The 24,546-nt window shown below is 48.2% G+C and overlaps 1 long non-coding RNA gene across 2 annotated transcripts in view; it reads right to left on the bottom strand.

Moving 5' to 3' along the window:
• Positions 1 to 8,444: 8,444 nt before the first annotated feature.
• Positions 8,445 to 24,546, bottom strand: part of LOC127020328 (uncharacterized) — a 47,079-nt gene continuing 30,977 nt past the window's right edge. The window contains exons 2-7 of one of the 2 annotated variants that reach the window (XR_007767057.1): positions 23,540 to 23,631; positions 23,152 to 23,291; positions 12,373 to 12,444; positions 11,092 to 11,222; positions 9,712 to 9,907; positions 8,445 to 8,618 (exon numbers count right to left, since the gene is read on the bottom strand). This is a non-coding gene — a long non-coding RNA (uncharacterized LOC127020328). Of the gene's footprint in view, positions 8,619 to 9,711; positions 9,908 to 11,076; positions 11,223 to 12,372; positions 12,445 to 23,151; positions 23,292 to 23,539; positions 23,632 to 24,546 lie in introns of both variants that reach the window. The other variant, XR_007767058.1, reaches the window with a different exon arrangement.

A 24,546-nucleotide genomic window follows, 5' to 3' on the forward strand; every position in this document is an offset into this window, starting at 1 on the left:
AAAAAAAAAGCTCTCCTTAATCCAGAGAGGAGGGCCGGGTGAATGTTTCAGCCAGCCGTGTCTTTGCTGCACAGAGGCAGCTTTCTCTATCAAACTCTGCCATTTCCCAGGGCAATGGGAAGGGGACCCGTCCCTTTCCCACGGCAGGAAAGCCAGAGCTGGGTTCTGTCAGGTCCCGTGAGTCTCCTGCCCGGTGCCGGTGGCTAAAGGGGCAGAAAAGGCAGGAAGAAATGTTTCTGTGCTACCTTCTTCTTGCTCGAGAGGGGCCTGCAGTGCGATCCTTCGATGATATTGTAGCCTTCAGATTATTACCTGTCACTCCAGAGCCAGCAAAACACACTGCCCTCCAGCATCTGCCTGTTGGGGGGCTGGAGATGAAAGAGTGCCAATACAAATACAGCAAAGCCTGCCTTGGAAAAAGTGACATGGTGATTATTGCTGTTGCTTATAATCACACATAATGATGGCACAGGAGAGCACCGTGGCCATAAGGAATCGATTTATCACCAGCGCCTCCTGGTCCGCCAGAAAGCAACAAAGACAAATGTCCCTAAATACCAAGGCAAGTCAATGATGAGCGCGTTCACATCTCGGTCACAAACTGGACACCTGCATTAATGACGGTGTCTCTTGGCTCACTATTGGATCTCACATTGTGGAGGAAGATAACATAGTTATGGGCTGCTGTGACTGTCCTTATTTAGAAGGTCTCAGTTTTTCATTTTCATGCCTACACCGTTGCATACCATGGTGCACAACCAAGCCCTGGGGTGATGAGCGTGTGAGCAGCTCATGCCCACACTCATCAGCCTGGCCCAAACCGGCCCTGTGGTTCTGTGCTCTCCTGGCATAGAAAGGTGTGAAAAATATGGCAATCATAGGTGGAAAATCGGGTCTGTGAAAGGGTGCGACTGCTTGGAGGACAGCTGGAGGAACGATGGCTGGCACTGCAGCCGCTTAAAGCTGGAGCAAGCTTGGGAAGCAAAAGGGATCCAGTTTTGCATAGCAGAAAGGGCTGGCCCTCCACTGAGCATCATTTACTGCTTAGCACGATGGAAAGAGCTCACGTATAAAGGTGGGAGCATCTTCCCTGCAAAGCCAGGAAGAGCCAGGGCACCTGAGCTGCTGGTGCACAAGGCGGCTTGGGTCTGGTACAAGACCAGGGTCTGTGCCTGGGAAGGAATAGAGCTGGAACAATAAAACCTGCCCGAGTTTTTAACCAGGTTAGCCCAGATCTGAGCTCCATGATAATACAGCCGCACTGCTCCTGTGCTGGCACAGCCGCACGGGGCTGAGCTGAACCCCAGCGATTCACCCGAAGGTATCTGCTAGCTCTCTGCCACTCCACCTTGCTCAGCATAGGCAGCCCAGAAGGATGAATTTGTGACTAACTGTGCCTGGCACCTTAGCAGACCCCAGGCAACCTTGCGGAGCAGAGGGAATCTGCAAAACAACAAGAAGTATGAGCAGATAAGGGATGGTCAGAGGTTTTTTTGTTTTACAATGATGATTTATTTGTTTTGCACCTGGTTACAAACGCTAATAAAACATGATTTTCAGCAGCATTTTCCACTCTCCTATTTTTTTCCAGGCAGAAGAAAAAAAATTGTGACAAAAATTCTCTCCTTCAGGAGAGACCTCCCTATCCCTGTCATTGCAAAAAGCCACTTATGAGACCTTTTTGTTGAGATCTAGCAGTGACTTGAACAAGACTGCTGTTTGGGAGGGGAAGATAACATCACCACGACCACACTTCCTACTCCGCAGTGACAGGGAGAGAAAAAAGGTAACAGGGGACGGAAAATATTGGTAACCTGATGATGCCACAGAGATTTCTTGCAGGGCGATGTATACAAGCAATCGCTAACCGTGCTCACAGGAGCAAGAGAGCGCTGGCACAGATTTACCACGGAGCAGCCCTTGAGAGGGGCTTGCATGGGCTGCCGGGACACAGCAGAGGGATGAATCCCACTAACCATGCCATCTCCCAGTAAAAGCCATAGCTGCTCCAGCACTCGCCGGCCCCCCCGCCCCATGTGCTATGGACACACGCCACCACCGAGGCCGTGTGTCACACGCGGTTTGCCGGAGTCATGGTGTGACAGAGGGCTAACACTGCAGAGGCGTGGGAGGGAACGGGGGCTGGATGCTCAGGCCAGGATCATATATATATTTACAACCTATTTACCCTCCTCATATACATTTTATTTACATTCAGATAATCCTTAAGGCAGGAAATTCCTGCTGGGTATGTCTTTACCCTTATTTTCTTACGGACTCTCTACCCGTCATCCCTGTCTGTAGCTATTTCTTGTCCTGCTTTCGGCTTTTACCTGTCCCATTTCACAGAGACGGAGAGGAGGCACTGGGAAATGCAAACCTGGGAAGGAGCGATCCCACAGGCCACGTGTGCTTGAAAAACGGTGCGTGGGTGTGAGAGGGTTAAGCCCCGCGTATGCAGCAGTATGGCTGGCTTAAGCCCTGAAAGTCTCTCCGGAGGGATCAGATGCCCAAGCAGCAGGTCTCCTTCGTTAGCAGGGCTGGGAAGAATTTGCAAAGCCAGCTCAGCTCCGGCAGGGATGGACGCTGTCTGCCCCAGGGCACTGTCAAGGCTGAGCTGTCAGAGCGCCCATTGGAAATGCGCAGGGCTAACGAGGAGGCAGCAGAACCGTGCAGCTCCCCATCTTCCGTCTTCCTCGCACCCCTTTGCAGACAATAAACTGGAGTCACTGCTGTGCACGGGCAAAGCCCCAGGCGTGGGGGGGTGCAGGGGGACGACGAGGTGCCTCCTCCCTACCCTGCTCTTCACAGCATCCCTCCGCGCTGCTGGAGGAGCGGGATGCTGCCCCTGCGGGGTCCCAGGGACGACGGGTGAGGCATTTCTGAAGGCCCCCTTAAACCTACTCTTCTGCATCCTCACCCCTTCCCTCCCCTCCAGCTGGTGGCAAGCAGTGTTGTTGCCCACCATTACAAGCACCGGGATGCTCTCTAACAAAGCACAGCTCTCTCTAGACATGCACGCTTTCCTAGGACAAACTGGTACCAATCACCCCCTTCCCCAGGCCTCATCTTCTTCTTCCTCCAACTTACTTAAATCAGCGATGGGCTTGGAAAACTGAGCGCGACCAGTGGCCTCCAGCCTGCTACACTGAACGGCGTGCAAAGCAGGCTCAGGGCTGTCTTTCTCTCTTTGCCTGTATCAGGGGGATGGCGGCTGCCGAGATGGCTTTGCACGTGGTCTCCGAAGCAGGAAACTCCAGCCAAAGAGGTTTGCCCCTAAAACGCCCGTGCAGTTCCAGGACACCCCTTTTTCCCCTTCTCTTTTCATGGGTGCTGTTAGCACGGTCGCTCTGAGGCTGCAAAGATGCCATGTACCACGAGAGGACACCATCCTACCTCCGACTTCCTCGGCGCACAACGGCTGGGTAAAAATATCCATAATAATATTACAGGGACCGACTGGAACACACACGTCGGAGAGGAGAGCAAGAAAGAAACAATATGTTTATCATCCTGCGATATCCAGCAAGAACGCTGCCCTGCCATTTATTTATGCAGCAAGTACCCCTTTAAATATACAAATCGCAGGAACATTAGGCTGTAATAGGCAGACCAGGGATTAGTCTGAATATACTTCATTTGGTGATTTGTGAGTGCCTGCGTGTGAGAGGGTACGTACGTGTGCGCACGCGCACGTGTGTGTGTGTGTTGGTTGACTTTAAAATGGAATAAACCACATTTAGCAGCTAGGTAGCTATGGAAACATAACCAAAATTGTTCTACCACCTTTCTGCCGCACTGCTTTCTGCAGCCCTGCAAATACTGTCAAGGGAGGACTGAATATTGTTTCTTATAAATAATAGAATGTAAAGAGCTACAGAAAGAATCATTAAATTAGGATCTTGAAGTGAGGATAGTTCAGCAAAGAAATGCCCAGTAGCCGTAATATTAGTTTCTGATGACTTAGCAATGATAAGGGACTTAATTTTATTCTTTTGTCTGTATGTTTGCAATTTACAGAAAGATGCAGGCTGAGGAAATATATGTATTTTGGTGCATGTACTTGTGGGGAGGTAGTATGTGCATATATGTATATAAATATATATGCACAAACACACTCCAAACAAACAGGAATATATCAACAGCATCGGTGTTTAAAAGGCAAAGGACTTCACCTGCTACCCAGCTTTCTCTGCACACCACAGCCACAACCAGAAGCAATTCCAGCTCAGCAGCTCCGCTCTGCCCCGGCTGGGCTCCCCAGTTTCTCTCCCGACCTACGGATTTGCCAGTAATCCTGCCCATGGCCCTCCTGAAGCGCTGCCAATCTTGTTGAGGTATTTAGAGGCTGAGAAGACTGGTCATATATCACAGCTGATTTTAAAGAGCCTTTAAAACTGGGAATTAAATTCTTGCCCACCAGACTCAACCAGAAAATGCTCAGTTGGTTTCACTGGGGCCAGGATTTAATCCTCAGATGCACAGAGATTTTCCAGGGCTGAGCAGTCAGGGTGAGTCCATTTAAGTCTTTTAGGGCTGAAGTTTATCACCCAGCGCAGCCCAGATGACAGCATGATGTACCAATGGCACCTTTCTGCTCCTTGGCTTGCAACCCTCCCGAGCAGGAGGGGCTGACTGGCCAGGACAAGGGACAACGTGGGGCTTGCTGTCCTACAGGCAAACGGCAGCAGGGGTCCGATCAGGTGTGCCACTTCTTACTCGTGTTCCCCCATTGATCTGTTTTTTGGGTGCTGGCACAGTTAGCATTCCCAGCTGCCAAATACAGAGAGCCAAGGTTGGGGTCTCTATACAGCATCAGCCCTGGCCAGAGCAGAGGTCCATCCAGCTCCACATCCACCTTCTCCAAGCCACCCATGACTTTCTTCCCCTCATTTGCTCCTTCAGTCCTCTTCAGATCAAGGTCTCATGGTCACTTGAGGTCCTCCTGCTATGACAGGTACTGTGTAGCTTCCTTTTACATCTTTCCTTGTGCCTGACCCTGAGACACGGATACCAGAACTACACACAGCATCCAAGCACCACGGGGTGCACCATGGATGTATCCGGTCGCATAATGACAGGCTCTGTTTTATCCTCCATTTTCTTCCTCTGTGTTGCCCTTGCCTTTGTGATCACTGCCGACATTTCCAGAAATGGCCTGCAATGCCTCTACAATCTCCTTCCAGAGCAGTAATAGCTCATTTAGAGCGTGCCGCTGTATAGGTATAGCTACTGTTGATTTTTCTCCATGTGCAGTTGCCAACAACGAATCTCCTCAGCCATGTCATCGTGTAGCCATCCGTACGCTGCAACCCTTCCGCACTTCTTCCCAGTCAGCTTTTGTTGGCACCGTCCTGAATAATGTTGCAACCTTGCAAATTTTGTTTTCTGTCTGCTCCCTTTTCCAGATCGTTTGTGGACAGGACAGCACAAGCCCTACCACAGATCCCTGGAGGACTTTCCCTGCCCACAGTGCAAAGGGGTTGCTTTTTCTCAGGCATCGTTGGAGAAGGCTGTTGGTTCACAACAGCACCTCCACTCCTATCCCATGGCAACTATGTTTTTGAAAGCCTTTTTGGAGCACTCGGTAAAAGCAGCTCAGTGCCCAAAATGTACTGAGCTTACGCAAATACTGCTTTATGCCAGGACCATGTGCAATCAACCCTCTCCTTTTCATCTTGGTGCACGTGCACACTTGCTTTCTGTCCCTCTTCTCCCTGCAAGCCTGGCAAAGGCATATCTTACCCTGCTCTCACATTCGGGGTCTGGTCCATTCAATAAAGCTTCCACACGAACCAGCTCCTCACCCACCAGGCTGGTCTCCAGCAGCACTTGGATTTCACACCCCACTGCAGCAGGAGAGGAGGGCAGCAGCTTCTCCTGCATCTGAATCACCGACCCTCCTGTGCGATCCACAAGGCACCCACTGGATAGGAACCTTTATCAGGAGCGAGACTCGAGCCAGAAGGTAACTTGCTTTGGGCTTACGCAGGACTCAAAGAGCTGAGTAAGGTGCGGGAAGCCCACCACCCCTCGGCAGGGCTGCTGTGCTTGCAGCCAGGGTGCTTCAAGGGAGCCCAAGGAGGTAGATGCTGAAGGACACATTTACCATGTTTTAGGGTGCGAAGCAAGATTTGCCTCTGCAGACATTAGCCTGTCTACATGTCAGATGTAAAAAAAATTCATCTGGAGTCCCACTACAATCTGCGGAGAGAGGTCAACCCCTCTGGAGGCTGACTGAACTCTCCTTAGACAGGGTGAGTGATCCTAGGAAGTCCTGTCTTTCTCCGCTGACCCCAGGAGAAGCCAGGCCAACCTGCTCAGCACAGCAACCAGGCTGAAGATGTCAGGAGAGAACCCCACTGCCCACAGAAACTGAAAAAAAAAAAAAACCCAACCCTAAGGAGCCGCTTTCACAGTTCAGAAGTAGACATCAATCTGCACCGGTGGATGCCTGAACATATTTTTGCACCCAGGCATCACATGGGCTCTGGGCCTGAACCAGCTTAGGCTGCTATGAGGACAGAAGACCTGGCAGAGAGATCATCCATCCTCCAGACCCATGGAGCGCACTGGAGAGCTTGGCTCCCACCAGGGCCTCTTAGCAGAGATGCCTTCTGCCAGGCAGGAAGGAGAACGGGTGATGAAGCAAATACCTTTGGCAAGCTTCACAGAGTTAGTGCTGCTGATCAGCAACAACAGAGGGCTTCAGAGACAGCTGGGCTGCTCCGGCCCCTCTGCCGTGATCCAGCCAGCCTTGTGAGACAGCCCAGTCAGGGATGAGGCCCTGCCCTTCTTCAGATATTGGATTTGCCAGGCACGGAAGCGGCGATGCCAACTTCTTCATCCTGCCTGATGGAGGGAGCGCTGCCCAGTCACATCACAACCCTGTACTGTCATGCCGGATTCAGAGATTGGGAGCAGGTCCCTCTCCAGCCCAACGTGTTGTTGCTTTAACCATCAGAAGGATGGAAAAACAAAACCCTTTATTGTCTATTGTTAAACTTTACTGTCTAATGTTTTAATAAACAGTCAAGTTCTTCCTCCGATCATTAAATCAGCAGTAAAGCAGGATGGAGACTGGTTTATGAGATTCTATCTGCATCACTAACATACAAATGTGAGGTCTTGGCAGCTGCGAACAGCTACTCCCAGTTGCATGGCTTCCTGCCCACTTCAAGAGCTGGATCTGCTGCTGGTTTGGAAGAGATAACAGCTCATCCCGCCTCATGGGAGATGGGCAGAGAGTGAGACCTCTCAAGGGCCCTCCTGACCCAATCCTTCACTGAACTCCGCATCAGTGGAAAGAAATCAGTGCAGATATGATGTTCTGCCCCCAAGAAGGATCAGGACATCCTCTTGGAGATAGCGAATGGGGCACATCTTCTCACAATGGTTTAGGAGAGGCAAGCTGAGCGGTGCTGTTTGCTCCAAAGTCTTTGGCAATTGAATGGAAGCATTTAAATGGCACCAGTTGACCACGTTCGGTGGTCAGAGGCACACTCTACAATTAGCCCGTAGCTCCTGTTGTACCCACAGCATCACAGAGGCTAGGGCTTCATCAGGAGTCTCAAAGAAGCTGGAGGATTTACTGGATGGGAACTAAACCACCTACAGATATGGGCTTAAACATAGAAATAATTAACACCACAGGTTTTGGGGTGAGAGAGACAGGGCATGTTATCACATAGCTGGGTGCAACCCCACGGTCACCCTGCAGCAGCAGATTCTGGCTCCGTGCTCTGCAGCACCAAAGCTGGGACACTGCTCAGCGGCCTTGAGTGCCACAAAACTAGACATCTAAAGAAACTTAAACCCTTTGTTATTTCTGGGATGATTCATGTTTGCTTGAAAGCATTAACACCCTTTAATCTTTGTTTTTCCAGGGATCCCCAGCCTCCAGCCCAGCAGCTGTGGGCCGTGTGGACCCGAGCGCAAGCAGACATGGTGGTCCATCACATACACTCCGTGTAGGACTAACTTCTAAACACCTTCCAAAAAGCTCATCTGCCACTTTTACTCTGAAAGTAATAATGATCATCCTACCACCCATCCCCAAAGTAATTTTTAATAGCTCACAGTTGTTGCATCAACTTTGATTACTAGCAGTGAGGTTTTATCTCCTCGGGAGTGTCTCTGTCGGCAATAGATACCAGGTTTCCTGCTTACCACCATTTGTGGGCTGTTCCAACCGTTTGTCCAGTCATAAAATTATTAGCACATTATCCTTGGGCAATGGCTTGTAATTTTCTCGTTTTATTACTCAATAAACAGTTTGGAAGCCAACCCCCCAGAGTGAGAATAGAAACTAACTTACTACTTACACATACGTAACCGATGCCGCAAAGAGAGACGGTGCAGGAACACAGAAAAGCCATCAACAAAAGAAAGGCGAGGAGACTATTTTGTAAGATTTTTTTGTAATGAAAGGACAGTGTGGTACAGGACATTTGCAGGGGAATGGGGGAAGAGAGACAAAGCCTTGAGAAGTCCTGCAGGAGAGGGTTGCTGGATTAAATTTCCTTGATAACAGTTCCAGCAGCACACGCCCTGGTTTGCCATACCTTGGTCCCAAATGCCAGTACTCCCAAGTGAAGACGCCTAAATGCCTGGAGAGCCTTGGGAAAGAAAAATACAGCAGTTAGCTGACACAGTATAACTATAGTCATTCCAGCTATATTATAGCTATATATTTCCAGCTATAGCTGGGAGAAGGGGCTTTGATGGAGGAAGGAGATTGTTCTAAATGAAAAAGAAATGTAGTTTACGGAGAGTGAAAACTAGTCCTAAATCTAAGCCTAATTGAATTATAAATAGCCTGGATGCTTTCTTTCCATTCACAAGCTTGTTAAACTTCCAAATGTATGTATATATAATCTTACATTTTCTAAACACTTCTATTCAACTTTCTGTTTCAACGTGACATTTTCTATTTCAAAGTTGACCTATTTTGAAGAGTAAGAAAATTAGCTGAATTCCCCCAAATCAAAATGCTTCACTCTGGGGTTGAATAAAATATTGGGAGGGCTGGGGTTTTTTTTTCCTTTCTCTAAAGAAGTATACTCCTCACTGGGAGCTACCAGAACGGATTTTATTTATTCTTTTGAAGTCCAGTTCAGCCATGGAACAGAAAAAAAAAATCCTCTACACAATTTGCACAGCAATAATTTCCAGCCTACTTTCACATTTCAAATTAAGCTATCTAATCTATCCCATGGATTTGGGATATAGGAATTTGAAGTGTAACTAGGGATTGATGAATTGAGTAATGGCTTTTGTCTGTAACAAAGATTTCTTGGGGCAATACCTCCTGCAGAAGAACTGACCATAGCCTACTCTGTCCTATTGGACACAGATTTCTCTTGATACCCATCACTGCAGTTAGTTAGCAGCTTTGGAAATAAAGGTGAGCGAATATTTTGTATTGCATGCCAGTTTGGCAGGCCAGTCTCTGGATGAATTCACTCACAGTCAAGTGGCAGCTTTTAGGAGTCAGTCTTCAAATATTCTGAACACTTCCCTTGCCAGTAATTGATTAAAGAGATTTTTAATCGATGCAAGATACCTTACAATACAGCTGCCATTGGTGTGAGAGGAAACAGAAATCTCTGAACAGTCCTGAAAGCCAAAGATCTATATTAGAGCACCTGTGCAAGACTGCACGTTTCAGTTTGTTGTTCTGGGAGAGGCTTGTTGAAAAGGATGACTTACTCTTTGCAAACAGCGGCAACGCTTTTGGTACATGAGAGATGGTCCCTGACAGAGTTGGGAAAGGCTGTCTCACTGGAAGGTCTGGGCAAGATGACATGGCAGGAGGTTTTCTTTCTGATGCAGTTTTTTTGGTTGCTGTTTTGGGTTTTTTTGAGCTATCCCGATGCCATTCTCCTACTTCTGCAACAACACTGGGCTGGAGAGAAAAAAAAAAAAAAAAAAAAAGAAAAAAATCCATTTGGATTACTCTTTGCACATCTCAGAGCCTTTGCTCCAGGCTGCCTGGAGGCTGTCGGACAACTCTGCACCATCACCAGGTTTCCTTGACAATGCCTACAAGATTTTCTTTCTAAAGCCAGACTCTGAGGCACAGATCTCCTCTGCACTCCAGCCCCTGCAAACCAGTCCTCATTTGAAGAGTCAGTTGCCAGAATATGTGATGGAGAGAGATCTGTGTAGCTTTCCGATAGCATAGCACAGAGCTCAACTTTCCAAAACTTTTCACAAAAGGCTGTGTTGGGACTGCTCGATGCAATCAGTGCATGAGCTGTTGATGTGGAACTCATGATTGCTTGCAGCAATCACGGGGTCTGAAAACGCAGCAGGATTCAAACGAAGATCAGCCACTCACACAAGGTAACAAGGACATCTTAAAATGAGCAGCTATTGAATTGGGATTGGGAGCTAATTTATCCCAAGGGAAGGTTATTTGTTAACTGCCTCTTCAAGAGTTTCTGATAGAGCTGAAGGAAGGGTGACAATTCCTCTTCACAACAACCCCCAAGGATTATTCATCCTCCTCTGGAATGAAAACTAAAGCTTATTGAAGGAGGGGAACAGGGACTACAGAGAGCAGCACAGACGCTTCAGGTTCAAATCCCTGTTGCCTGAGTGAGAACAGAGGTTCTCCAGCCCCAGAGAGCAGGGCTGACACCTCTCTATTTGGAATGTCCCAGGGCATTCCCCCAGCTTGCTGCCACTCCAGATGGGCACCAGCCCCCCAAGGATGCTACATGATATGTGCAGCTACCGTACAAACGCTCAGTACCTGTCACTGGTGCCAACCACCACAGTCAGATGCCTGCATTCCTACCCCAAAATGTCTTCAGCCAAATAGTGGGCATTTGAGAGACAGAAAATCCTCTTATTCAGGCAAAGATGCTTCTTCTGACTCCACTACCATTCATACCCCCTTGTTTTGATAGGCAGTCGTATCACTGATGACTTGCTAGACCCTTGGTTGCCAACTCCCAAAGCCAGAAACATCACAAGTACATCAGTCCTTATTTCTTTCCCTTAAATTTCTTGCAATACTTCCCAGTCCTTCTCTTAACATCTCTGTGAGACCATCAGCCTGAGACATACCTGGGCCCTGCTCACCTTCAGGCACTTCAACGAACACAGCGCGTTTCCACACGGACACCATTTCACTATCTTGTGGAGAAGAGTCTCCTTTAAGCCATTCGCAGGCCTGAGGACATGGTACGAGTTGGTCAAATGGAGTAAGTCCCCTGAAAGATCAAGGACATGAGGTTGAGATGGAGAGGTTCAACTCGAGCAGCCAGTTCTGGGTGGCTGCAGAAAGTCAGAAGTCTGTGATTGAGAAGCAGAGTTATTTCCTCCTAGGAAGTCCGGTGGGTCACGCTCCTCACCCAAACTACCAGCCCATTCAGACCCAGGCAGAGCTGAGCATCCATTTTCATCAGTCCCCAAATGCCCTGCAAGATGGAGGCAGTTTAACCCCTTAAAACCTCAGGTGAGTGAACCACAGTCAGGAGGATGTCCTGCACAGACAATGCATCCTGGCATCGCTGCAGGAGCCATCCGGGGCTCCACTCCAGAGACAATAATAGACTCCGAACATGAGCAAAGACAAAAATGAGGCTCAGACAGAACAATAAAATAAATCAGTGACAGAATCTCAAAAAGAGACAAATGAAGTTGAAATTCATCCTTGTTTATTTTAGTGTTTGGAATGTTTTCGAGGTGATTTATGCCCCCGCTTCAATGCGTTTCTCTCTCTCCCCCCCTCCTTCCTCTCTTTTTTTTTTTTTTCTCCTTTAAAACAGAAAAAAAAATATTTGGGAGTTAATTGGATTTCCAGGCTTCGCAGCCAGACACTGTAATTGATCTCTGAAGAGATGGATTTGTCGGTTAGCTGGGCATGAATTTGACAACAGGAGAGGGAAGGAAAGAAAAATTTCCCCCTCCACACAGAGCAAAAGGGGGTCACACTGGCAGAGCCAGCAACCCAGGGCAAAGTCCCCCCTTTTCCCTGACCTTGTCCCAGATTTCCAAGTTAAATATTGCTTGTTACTTTGGGCCCCTTCAGGTAAGACTGCCAGGAGATCTGAGCTGACTGGGACAATCCCCTTGTTCAGAGCTACGTCTCAGAGGAAATTTTTTGGCTTCTATTTTGTCCCAGCTTTTTGAAGCTACACATGGAAAAATGCCTGTTTGCCTTTCATCCATGACATGGGATACTCCTTGCCTTCCCATTCCCTCCTTTTATTTGTGCCGCCTTGAAAGTCCGTTATCTCCAAAGCATGAACGCCTCAGCCAGCCCCCTGTGACTGCAGCTCCTGCCACCCCACACATCCCCTCAGTCAGCACTGCCCCTCACCCTAACCCAACCTTCGCCCCGACACCCAAGTCACTCACCCCTGCTCTCCCTGAAAGGCAGGTGCCATCTTAAATCTCCTTGAGCTCCTTGTCGCAGCAGACCGGTTCACACTGTGAGGTGAAGAAGAGGCATTACATTAGGGGGTACAAGGGTGCATCCGACTGCCCATACCCATTTTGCCCAACCAGTTTCCAAGAGTCCCCAGTGAGCCAAGTTCACACTATCGGGCAGGGGGCTGGTCGGCAGCACAACAAACCTTTACCACGCAACAGAAGTTTCTCCTCTGTTCTATGGCACAAAGAAATTTATATTCTGGTCTCAGCCTAGCTACTGCCAAGAAGCCTGATCCTGATGTTCTGGACAGAGCTATACTGGAGGATGCTGTGCCTGAAGGTACCTCACTAAAACCTGTCACAGTCCCCTGCTCTCTGCTGCCCAGCTCCACAGCAGATGGCAAGCAGCCGTTCCCGACAGACTGCAGCACGCTCCGGCAGCGCCCACGGGAATCCAGGCTCCCACAGATCCCTGCAGGTAAGCCCACATGGGAATTTGGTGCAAAATGCACATAGGAACAAATTTCCAAGAGTCATCCCTGCAGTTTAGCATTATCCGCCTCCACAGTGGACGAGAAAGGCATTTCTGGGAGCGCGGCCACACAGTGCAGCCCAGTGCAGCAGGGCAAGCACTGGCTTCCTGGGCAGAGCATCCCTCTCCCATCACAGAGGTGCACCCATCCCTCCACCCCTGCACACTCAAGCCCCAAGCTACCGCACGACCTTGGTTATCTTGGAAAGTGCCACATCCCAGGGAAAAAGCTCTCTGCAAAATTCGTCTCTTCAGCACAAGACTCTTCTTGGCTCATTTCACTTTTTGCTGCACATTTAGCCCAAATACCAGTTTGGCAGTCCGCTGGTAGAGCTCACAAGGAGCCAGGAAAAATCAACAGCCTTTCTGAGACAGAGCCCCCCTTTCCCCTTGCGGATAACCCAAAGGAAGGTATCACATTCCCATACACCTGCCAACCTGCCCGGCAGATGAGGAATTGCAGTCCTTTTATCCATTAGAGGCCTGTCTGAAAAGCCAAGCACAACCCGAGCCTGCGCTAGTTATGCCGTGCCGATGTTTTGCTGTTCAGAAGCAATGCTATAATAATTGACCCAGCATTTCTGTGCTGCTGACACCACCCTGGCACAGCCCTGCAGAAGGAAACACGGGGTTTGCACAATGCATAATTAAACTATGGAGCTAACTTCCACGGGAAGTTATTGTGGCCAAGAATTTGTGACATTTCAGAGAGGAAGCAGGCATGTACGTGGATAACAAGAATAGCCGGAGTTACAACAGCTAAATACCAACATCTCTGCTGAAAGTGATATTAATATTGCAGGCAGCCTCCAGCTATTGGAGATGATGTGCAGATCTAACACAGGGCAGGTTTGCCTTCTGTTGCACCTCCCTTTGCAACACCCGCTTCTGGCCACCCCTCGGAGAGAATATGGAGTTACGTGGATCCCATCCAGTTCCTGCAGTTTCCCTTTTCTAGTTTTTTTTCTAAAGCCCGTGTCAAAAATATTATGCAGTCTTATTTTGCCGTTGTTTGCACTGGATATAAAAGTCTGTGTAATGGGAGATTTCTGGAATTGCAAAGCAAGTTTATAGGCAGAAACACTGCTCTGTGCAGGTGTAAGATATCACTCACTCCCGAGCATTACAGCTACTACAGACTGTGACAAGGAAGCAGCTCACAAATGGTCATGCGAAGGAAAACATCTGTTACAAACTAGCAGGTACACAGATCATCTGCAAATTGCACAGCTTGTGCCTGATTTTCCCTTGCTTTGTTTAGCAACTTGCAGTGCTGCGACGCGGGAGGCAGCTGCGTGCAGAAGGGACCTCCGCAGCGCAGAGCTGGAGATGACGGAGGCAAGGCAGAATCAGGCACAGCATCCCCCTGACCCTGCAGAAGATGTAGGTCGTGCCACAGGCATTATTTAACTCAGGACCATTCCAGAAAGTCGTTATACTTTACTGCAGGCATAGTGCCCCTTGCCCTGCAGAGCCAGGTCTCTCATGCCCCAAAGGTACCTGATTTTCCCCTTGCACGGGCTCCTCGGGCTGGCAGCACGCAGAGTCGCCGTTTGCCTCCGCCTTGCACACAAAAGATTTCCTGATCTCTGCTAGACCTTTACATCTGCTTTGTGTTACAGGGTTTAGATCAGGAAACAGAAGGATTCTGTTTCCATCAGACAGGATCTCTGGTTGATCTCCGGCCAGCCTCAGGACTCAACCGCAGTTCCCAACACTGCGTGCCATGGCTGGAAAGGAGGATCCTCCTGTGCCTCTCCTGATCACCCGCTCCCTGTGTTCCCACCTTGGTAAAAGGACTCAAACGTCTCAGACAGAGACCACAGCGCTGGCTGTGTCCAAAATCTCTCTGCCTGCTCAGGATCCAGACCTCTGGAGCCCTTCTCAACCTTGCACAAGCTCTGCTCCCATCCATCAAGGAGCCAAGGGTACAATTTTGCCTCATTTTTTCTCTTTGAAAATGATTTAACAACATTTATATGCTCTTTACTCCTTGAGCAAAGCAAAGGGGGCAGGAGGAGGGGACCCATCCCTGGCCCTGCACTGCCATCACCTGCTTTGAGCTCCTGCTCCCCTCAGCTCTCCGTCAGATACATCAACGCCTCTGGCACATGATTTATCACGCCAAGAGGAGTTCACCACTTCTGGCACTGAGCAACAAGACTTATTAAGTCCTGGACACACACCTTAGCAATCAATGGGAATTTCAACTGTGACTTCGTTGAGAAAAGGATCAAACCTTTTAAAATCCCATTCCTCAAACACAGTGGTCTTGCATGTTGCAGAAGCCCCACGTAAACACTGGGGCTTCATAAGCATCTGCATGTGCTTCAGGTGGGCAAAGGGTCACTGTAAAGACTCTGGTAAGACTGCAAGTGAAGCACTGTGCAATCCTTGTCACCCAAAATTGGGGTCAAGGATGGTGAGCTCAGACTGGAACTGGCTCAGAGGAAGGCTATCCGGACCATCAGAGCAAAGGTGGCCTTTTTACAAGAGTCAGCTGCTAGGAGAGCCTGACTTGTTAGTCTAAGAAAATGAAGGTGGAGAGGTGATAAAATTGTTCTCTCTCCATGTATCAGGAGGTTTAACATGAAGGAAGAGAAAGTGCTATTTAAAGTGAAAGGACAACATCAGCAAAAGGTCATAAACCACCCATGAATAAATTTAGGTGAGAAACTAGAATAAGGCTTCTCGCTGTCCAAACAATTAGGGGAAAAGCCAATGCAATATGAAGGGCTTTTCAGCTTAGGAGAGGGACGAGATGCTTCATCGGCCGCAGTAGCGGAGCAGGACTTGATGGCTCAGAGGTCCTGCCCCCACCCTGTTTCGGCTGTTAAAGCAGCGTTACTGCAGCCCTGCAGACTAAGGATGCCAGAGAGGCAAGGTGTGCTGGAAGAGACAACACATTTGTGCACGATCAACTGATTTAATTGGAAAAAAATGTGACAAGTTTGAGGTTTGGGTCTGACACAGAGCAGTAAAAACTAAGGGAAATATAAATCAAAAGACTACAATAACACACAGAAGCCAGCTGACCAGCCACCAAGCGCCGGGGGAAGAGAGAGCAAAGCACGAGCAGAAGCTCTCTGCTGACGAACCAGCTCTGGCTGTCCCATAGCAGCCCACATGGAAATCCATATAGAAAATCATTAAACAATTACAAGCTCCATCGGAAGAAGATCATCCTTTGAAGACATTTCCCCAGAAACCTCCGTTCGCAGCTTTCAAATAACCCCCCGCCTCATCAGAATAATTGCCGGGAGTAAATGCTTTGTAGATCAGCAAACACTAAGCAGAAGGAGAGCAAAGCAAAACGAGCCAAGGCAACCCCACAAGCTCTGCCTCCATGCAAGTCATGGGCCCCATACCAAGTCGTACCGAAATACCACCACACCAAGCGCCCCACAGAGATGTCACTGGCCGAGCATCAACCCTCACAAGCTCCGGTCACCTCCAGGGAAATGGGCTGTTTCCAGCAGAGAAAGGGTTTTTTTTTTTTTTCCATTAAATAATCACTCTGTGCCAGCTCAGCGGTTTGCCAGAGGAAATGATCCGCCTGAAAAAATTACCCAGCCAAAAAAGTAAGGCCTAATATACTGACTGATTTAACACACAATATTATCACTCCCTACAGACAGAAGCTCCTCTTATTTTGAAGGTGCTTAAGCACCTGATTTCAGTTAGGCCTAAATACTTCCCAAAAATCTGGCCTTTCATGCAGAACCAAGATAATCTTTGAAGACACAGCAACTCAACTGGCTTTGCTAAATCCATCTCGCTGTTATTTTATTCAGCGTAAAAAAAGTTCCCAGGGATCACATTTCTACCAGAACTTGTTAACAATTTATAACTATCACCTTAATCATTAAAAACAAACAATGGGAAAGGAAAAAAAGGATTAAATTAATCCCTGATCTGGAATCCCAGAAGAGAAAATGAGTTATTTTTCAAGACTGCAAGAATTAGGGGCCAACCTTCCAGATAGTGTAAAAACACAAAGAGCAAGCGTATGCATACGCTGCCAGACAGCATCTGAGGCTGTTGAAGGATGGGAGGGGGGTTTGCATTGCTTTGAAGCTCTTCACTGTCATTCTCTACGGAGCCTGGCAACCACATTGTGATAGAGCGAGGCGATGTTCAAGGCAGGATGAGCCTTTTAAGCTTTCAGAGTTATTTCCAGAGGAGCATGGGCTGCGTCGAGCATTGCAGTTAGCGTGCTGGAGCTGTACTGCGGTCAGTTCAGCCTGAGCAAAGAGAGCCAAGCCCTGCAGAAACACCACGAGGACCTGGACCACAACCTGCCACCTCTGGGCTGCTGGGAAAAGCATATCCCTGTTTCCTAGGGAGCTCTGACTGCTCTGCCTCACTGTGTTCCCCTTAAAATTAGCATCCCTCCCACCCATTTGTGTTTCTGACAGCCGAGTGGGCTCCTGGTCCCTGACCAAACTCATAAATTAAGGCAGCAAGGCCTGTAGGAAACATTAGGAGGTATTATTAGACCAGCTGATAGAGGCAGAAACAAGGACATGTCTTGGATGCAAACACTGCTCTTGTCTCACGAGACTCCAAGCCCACACACTTGTCAGGTTTGGGCCGGAATTTTTTATTGGGGTTTTTTTTTTCCCCATTTGGGCTAATAAAGGTATTAACTATCCTGTAAAAGCCATAGTTCACCACAATTACAATCCCACGACCACTAAAAATAAATGCCTATGTTAAATGGAGAAAAAAACAGCGCAGGAGCAGGAGGGGAAAGCATCTTTCAGTGTCGTACAGCGGAAGGCAGCAGCAGGCCTGGCGATAGGATCCCGACCCTAATCCCAGCCCGACAGCTTGCCAACACACACTTCATGCCCTGCATGTAATTGAGTAATTGAAGGCAATAATGGGAACGGATGGACTAAGGTATGATGGCTGGAAGGAGAAAACGTGCTTCCCGGCTAACTGCATGTATGCACAATGCTGGACCTAGATCATGTATGGTGAGGCTTGGAAAATGCAGGATTTTTTTTCCACTTGGCGGAAAGGAAGCATCCTTCTTCAACAGAGCAACGTATACATGGCTGAGCAGGCTGGTCCACCCAACAGAGGGCACTGATACACTGACCACCGCACCGACCTCTCCCGGTCCTCCCCACCAGCACCGCCTTCTCCTCCCCGCCGCACCAGTGATGACCTTCCCACTATCGAGTTCTCCATCACAGTCCTGGCAGGGGTTGCCACATCCCCACCCAACACAAATCAATGGGGCGTCACCTCCGGGGGGTGAGGACGGGAAGGGAACGTCCCAGCGCTGTGCCAAACTGACTTCCTCGCCGGTGCTGCCACGATGTGAAGGGGCAGTCGCGAGGAACGCCGGTGGAAAAACGCCGGGGGGGGGGGGGGGGGGGGTGTGGAAATGGGGGCCTTCACTTTTTCAGGCTGTTAACTGTAATTACCCTGGTTTCTGAGATGTAATTATCTCGCAATCTCAAAGCAAACACCCTGGAGGAAATTGCACAGTTAAAGACAGCATGGCATTAAAAATAAATTATGATAGTCCTGCCCGCTATTGCTGCGGATCTGTCAGCATTTTCACTTTAAAAGCCCTGGCTTGGGGGAGCTGGAATCACCCAGCTGTGACTTTCCCTGCCAAACTGTCTGCCTAGACAGAGGATCGCGCCGCGTCTCTCTTACGATGCGGAATTACAAACAACCACCCCCCTCCCCGATCAGGAGGCATTCAGCTTTGTCACAGCCCAATTACAACATTGCTGCACTTTGGGGGTGGGGAGGTTGTTTTGTTTTGGGTTTTTTCCCAGAGGAATTAAATTCTGCAGGCTATTTAATACAGCGCACGAACAAAGCGGGCTAGGTGTTTGGAAACAAGTCAGCTGCTAACAGATCACAATATTCCTTCCTCTTGCAGAAGGAGCTCCCAAGCCTCCTCTCCGCTGCCCTTTTTGTTGCTGCTTGAGTGATTCCCATAATTAGGACTGTGCTTTATCCCAGATTACCATGCCAGGGACTCATCCCAGGAGGTGGAGGAACCCAAACAGTTCAAGAGCTGGAGTCAATGGGGAGCTGGATCTCCCCAGAGGCTTGTGGCTCATCCTTTGCTTGGCTCCCACCCGCAGGGCTTTGCTCAGCCTCCAGCTCCACAGCCAGGCCACTGCTCTGAGATGCGAGGCTGAAGCGTGGGTGAAGGACGGAAAGGAGAACTGGGAAGCAGGGCTAAGCACCTCGCGTAGCTATGGAGGCCGCCAGGGAAGACTCGAAGCTTGCTGTTGGCTTCTCATTTTGGAGTGTCTTTTCCATCAATGCTGTATGACACCACCGCCCAGACTCAGACATACACCTAAAGCCAGCAGAGCTACGCTGGCTTAGCTCAGCGCAAGACCCCCCAGTGTCACCCCAAAGTGCCTTCCCTTGTGGCACTCCTCTCCCATGGCAAGTCCCTTCACATGGGCAAAACTTCAGATGACAAGAAGGTGTGGGTGACCTTAACGTAGCACGTGCCCCAGCCAAGACATGCTGCATCACACAGAGAGGAACATCCCGGGAAGGAAGCAGCACCTTAATGGCTTTAAAATCTGTTAGCAACACTCAAACACCTCCTTAACATCTGCAGAGAGCCAGGATATGCCACCATCTCCAAACCATCACGCTCATTACACAAAACACCATTCATTCTGCCGTAACTGAGGTGGACGAGGGACTCCCAGAAACATGCTGAGCCCCCGGTAAGATGCTCTCTCTGCAAGTGATGATCCAAAAAAGACTGCTGCTGTGCCTTTCATGAGAAATACAGCTTCCCTCAGGAGTCCTGCAAACAGGCTTCTCCACAGCAGAGCCCTGCCCTATGTTGTGGGTAATTAGCGGGCGCTTCTGGAGAACGAGATACAAGCTCCAGCAGCACCAAGCCCCACTTAGTTAAAACCCTAATACTTCTTACAGTATGAATCAATCCCACTGTCTCTCCTCTCCACATATCTAGTCGCTCACGGGATGCAAAGAACAAGTCTGGAGAGCCCATTAAAAGCCACTCAACTGGAAAATAGTTTCTGGCCTAATTCTAGCACTGGGGTCTTAGTCAGGGAGAGAAATCTGACAGCAAGACCGTGTCTGCGGGGAGGAGGAGGCAGAGCTGTTAACTACTTCACCAATCTAATGTATAGCACTCTCCAAGAGTAATTAATAATTAATATTCGTAGCCTGCTTAAATCTGTTGACTCTGTAAACCGCAGCCTCTCACTTAAAGGACTCTCGGCACGCTGAGACAAACTGAAGAACATCCCCCACGGAGAGACTCAGCATAAACAAGAGCAACAGCAACTCCCAGCTACTCAGCCCTAGTTTTAATCCCTCTGCCTCTCTTGCCCTCTTTATCTTGTTGAATTAAGCATAGTTCCTTAGCAGTGTCTCTGACCAGAGACAAATGGAGAGTCCAGTATGACAGGACCTGGGTCTCTGGTCACTGTAACGCTACTACCAGTGCTTTAGTGGGAGCAGTAATATCCTGGGTTGGCACAGGACACTCAAGTCACTAAGTCCAACCTCCTTAAGAGGGTCTGCTCAGATGTTCCCAGGCCATGGGCCACATGCTGCATGCCAGAGGACATGCAGGACAGCACTGGAGAGCTTCTAGTACAGATAAACGCTGCCAAAAAACGGTAGTCTTGTCTCCTTTCAAGCACTTGGGGTTATCAACCAAGACAGATCTTCAGATTTATAGACAGATTTATCCGATTGAGGAGTTGGGCTTATTGCATCAAAGATCAATTAGAGCTTTCTGAAGACTGAAATGCATCATTAAAGCATTGCAGCTCATCTTGTCGAAGCCCCAAGCCTACCACAGCTCAAACCGTTGCCCTTTTTTGCAACGGCCAAGTGGTGAAGGACTTTTTGAGAAGGGTGAAGCTCTGCACACTTCCCTCAGCAACAGCTGACCATATTAAGATGATGATAAACTGGCCACCAGCCCTCTCTTATTCTTCCAGAGTAATTGTTCAAGCACAGTTCCCTGCCTGCTCTTCACTAGCATCCAGACTCACTCTAAACCCTGCACTGCAGTGGGAGATCACAGCTACGCCAAGGTAAACGCACAGAGCTGGATGGTTTAAAGTCAACACAGACATCTAGTTTGCCTCACACAGATGCAGCATTGCAAGCTGTCAATGTAAACCTGCCCCTCTGTGAGCATACTGCTCAAGGTCCACTTCTCAAGTGACCTCCAGGTACCAGTGAACTAAAATGGCCCAAAGACAATGTAAGAAAGTCAGGGCAATAGCAAGGTCTTTCTCAAAAGAAAAGGCTGCTCAGGCCCACATGAAAAGGCACATTTTTGGTCACAAAACTCCAGTTGGCTGCCTTCACTCCAGCCAATCCTCCTTTCTATGGTGCAGCCCATAATCCACTTAGCCCTCATTCAAAGCTGCGGATATAGTTCAGTTTTCCTCTTTTCCCCACCTCCCAACATGGTCATGTTCTTAATCTGAGTTTCAGCCACCAAAAGATGCCTGATGTCTAGGCATCGTGGTCATGCTATCTGTGGGATCGGGGTCATATGAGTTAATACCATAGGGTTGTGTATCAACAGCATGCTAAAATCAAGCTATGAGGCCACTTCAGGTTACACACATTGAAAGGTGGAGAGGTGGAACAGGGCAGGACAGGTTTTCTTGATGTGAACCACAACTCCTGAGGAACAAGATCTTCTCCTCTAAATGTCACAAACCAGAACAACTTGAAGGTCTGGACCAAGAATCAGGCACCTATTTGTGCCTAAAATTTGTGAATCTGGCCTATGGGATCACCCACACTGTCCTAATTTTGTCTCAGTAGCATCATCTCTGGGGACAAGCTGACTTCCACAGAAATCACAGATCACTTTTTCTTTTGACTTTACTCAAGATTTGAAAGAGACCCTTAATAAAAGTTTTAAATATCACACGTTGGGGTAATTCGATATACACACAGATGACTTGTTTTGTAGCAGATTTGGGTCATTCATTATACATGTACATTACTTCTGCTGTATTCCAAGTTTGGTAGAACATGAAAAATTCCTTTTTCAGTATAAGGAACATTATTCTATCATCTGCGTTATGAGTTGTATTTTATCATAGTTACGATTTAATCTGGTGATAGTCTTCTAAGATACAGGAAATAGTTTAACTCAGTAAGTCACATTTTATACCTTATTTGCCATGTAAACTCTAAATTCTATTCAGTTACTTAATCAGTATTCAGCAAATACAATCCCATTGAAATTTGTTTTTCTTTCCAAAGTGTAATGGAAAAAGGCCTGCTTGCTAGCATTCAGATGTGAGCACACCTAAAAATACCTAATATCAGGAAACAATTATACATCTTCCCTTGAATTAATAATTTGCATTTAGAAAGGAGGAAAATATGCCCATAAATATTTTTCCCTAGCTTCCTATAAAAAACAAGGACAACCAATGTGATTCTGTAGTTAAAAAGTACCGAGGACGTGGTTGTCCTGCAAAGACGTAAGTTTTAAACACTGAGAAACAAAGCCTTGTGAGAATGAACCGTGGGAGAATGTGGCAATTTTTGCAGTGGTGCAAAAGATCAAGATTTTGGGGAAAAAAACCCAAACCAACCTTGGTTGTTACCTGCCTCTGTGTTTGTGCATATTGTCTTTACACTCCAAGCCAACAAGACCTTCCCTTTGGAGTCTCATAGTGAGACAGATCCTTAACAGTTCTGGTTCCCCCAAGAGTTCAAAAACTGAAGGAAAATTAAGAAATACTTCACTTCCTTTTTAGTAAAATGAGAAAAACAATCATTTGGGTTTGAATAAAACCTATTACTCAACTTAAACAAAATGCTTCAGTTGGTCACCAAGCATCTGTAAAGTTTGGTAAGATTTCAAGAAAAATGTATGCGAGAGTTGAAATATGAAGTTTAACATTTTCATTAGGACATGAAACAGAAGGCATCAAGGTAAAGCAGGACTTTTTTGGGGGGTACAATTTCCCTCCCATAACCTTCCCCCTGAAATGAGGGAAATCTAAATGAATTTCCAAATGTTTCAGGGTTGCCAAATTTTGGGAGGGAGGCCACAGAAAAAAAATACTCTTACTGAAAAACGTAACTTACCCAATCTGTCTTTTTTTGTTTGTTTATCAAGGGAGACCCAGTGGGTCCAGAATCTCTGCTGGAGCTTCCAATAATGAGATGGGTACCACCGTGCAGGCAACGGGACTGCACATTGCTGGACTCACCTTACAGCGGCTGAGTGCTGTCAGCTTAGTTCCAGCCTTTTCCCCTTCATCCGCGTATCTCCATCATCAGAGCATCTCTTCAGGTCCAAGCAACACTGACTTAAAGGGAGAGGTATCAGGCTGTACTGCCAGGAACAGACCTAAGACACACCAAACACAGAAGGACCATGGGGAAACGGCTGCTTTTTCTCTAATTTCTACTGATGTTGCCATTAGCAGCTTCCCTGAGCTCACCACTGCTAATCTCGACACCCACCAGCACTCCCTCAAGGCAATTCTTCTCCACGTAATCTCCGTTCCCCCTTCACCTCCTTAGATTCAACCCTACTGAGAACAACAATATCGCCCTGTAAGAAAAACAGAGCAAGCAAGGTTGGAGAGTACGAACCTCCTCCTGAAAGCAGTCCCACAGCCGGCAACTCCGGACAACAACATCCATTTTGCTAATGACTGGAATAATGATGGCATTCTTGTTAGTAACTGTGGAGATAACAAGGCAAACACTAGTCGTAATTATTGTAAAATGTGTAGAAGGCAATTTAGAATTATAAATGTTTCAAACGCAGAGAGCACACACGCACACAAAAGAGCCCGTCGTTAGCTGGATCTCTCCGCCTGTGGTGTACGAGGGCCCTCCTGATTGCATTGTCTGGAGCAACGTGTCATGTGGTGGTGCTCAAATTTAACAACGCCAGGTCCCCCCACTCTGCTGGAGTAAGCGGCACGTGCTGAGTCCTCTGCTTGCAAGGGATCCTGCTGGCTTTCCAGCCAAACCAAAAAAATAAAGGCTGACCCGAGCCCCCGGGGAGGGAGGAAGAAGCTAACGCTCACGGGAAGGACACCACCAGAGCCGGGGTGCTCCAGTGTTTCTATGGGGTTGTGTTGGCAGTGGTCTTCCTGCACCTGCAGCCACCCCACGTAGGTACCATCTCGATACCCCAGCAGGATGCATGCGCTCTGCCTGGCCATGCAGTAAGCGCCCACGTTCAACAAACCTGCTACTGAACAGGGACATCTCTTCACAATGGAAGAAGGCTGGTTCCCATGCACGGGACAACCTTCGCTCTTACGTAAGGCAGCATTTAAGGTGCAACGTGAATCATGGGCAGCAGTAGGAGATGAGAGGCCAGGAAAGAGACCAAAAGGAGAAGAAGAAGGGTGGAGTAAGAAGAGGGGTCCAGAGGATGAGTGAAGGGGATGAGTAAAGCCAAGGAGAAGAAGAGGGCGCCTGGGAGACTCTCATTTAAAAAGCTGAAGGCTCCCTGCCAAAGCAAACAGTTGGACATGCAGGGCTCTACATGTCTCTGGTTAATTTTGACCATCTGGCATTTATTGAAATTGCATCCCTTTGTGTCTTCTATGATGAAGTGGTTTTGTATTCCTGCTTTCTCTCCC

Source organism: Gymnogyps californianus, chromosome 10 (assembly GCF_018139145.2).
Source record: "Gymnogyps californianus isolate 813 chromosome 10, ASM1813914v2, whole genome shotgun sequence".
NCBI lineage: Eukaryota > Metazoa > Chordata > Aves > Accipitriformes > Cathartidae > Gymnogyps > Gymnogyps californianus.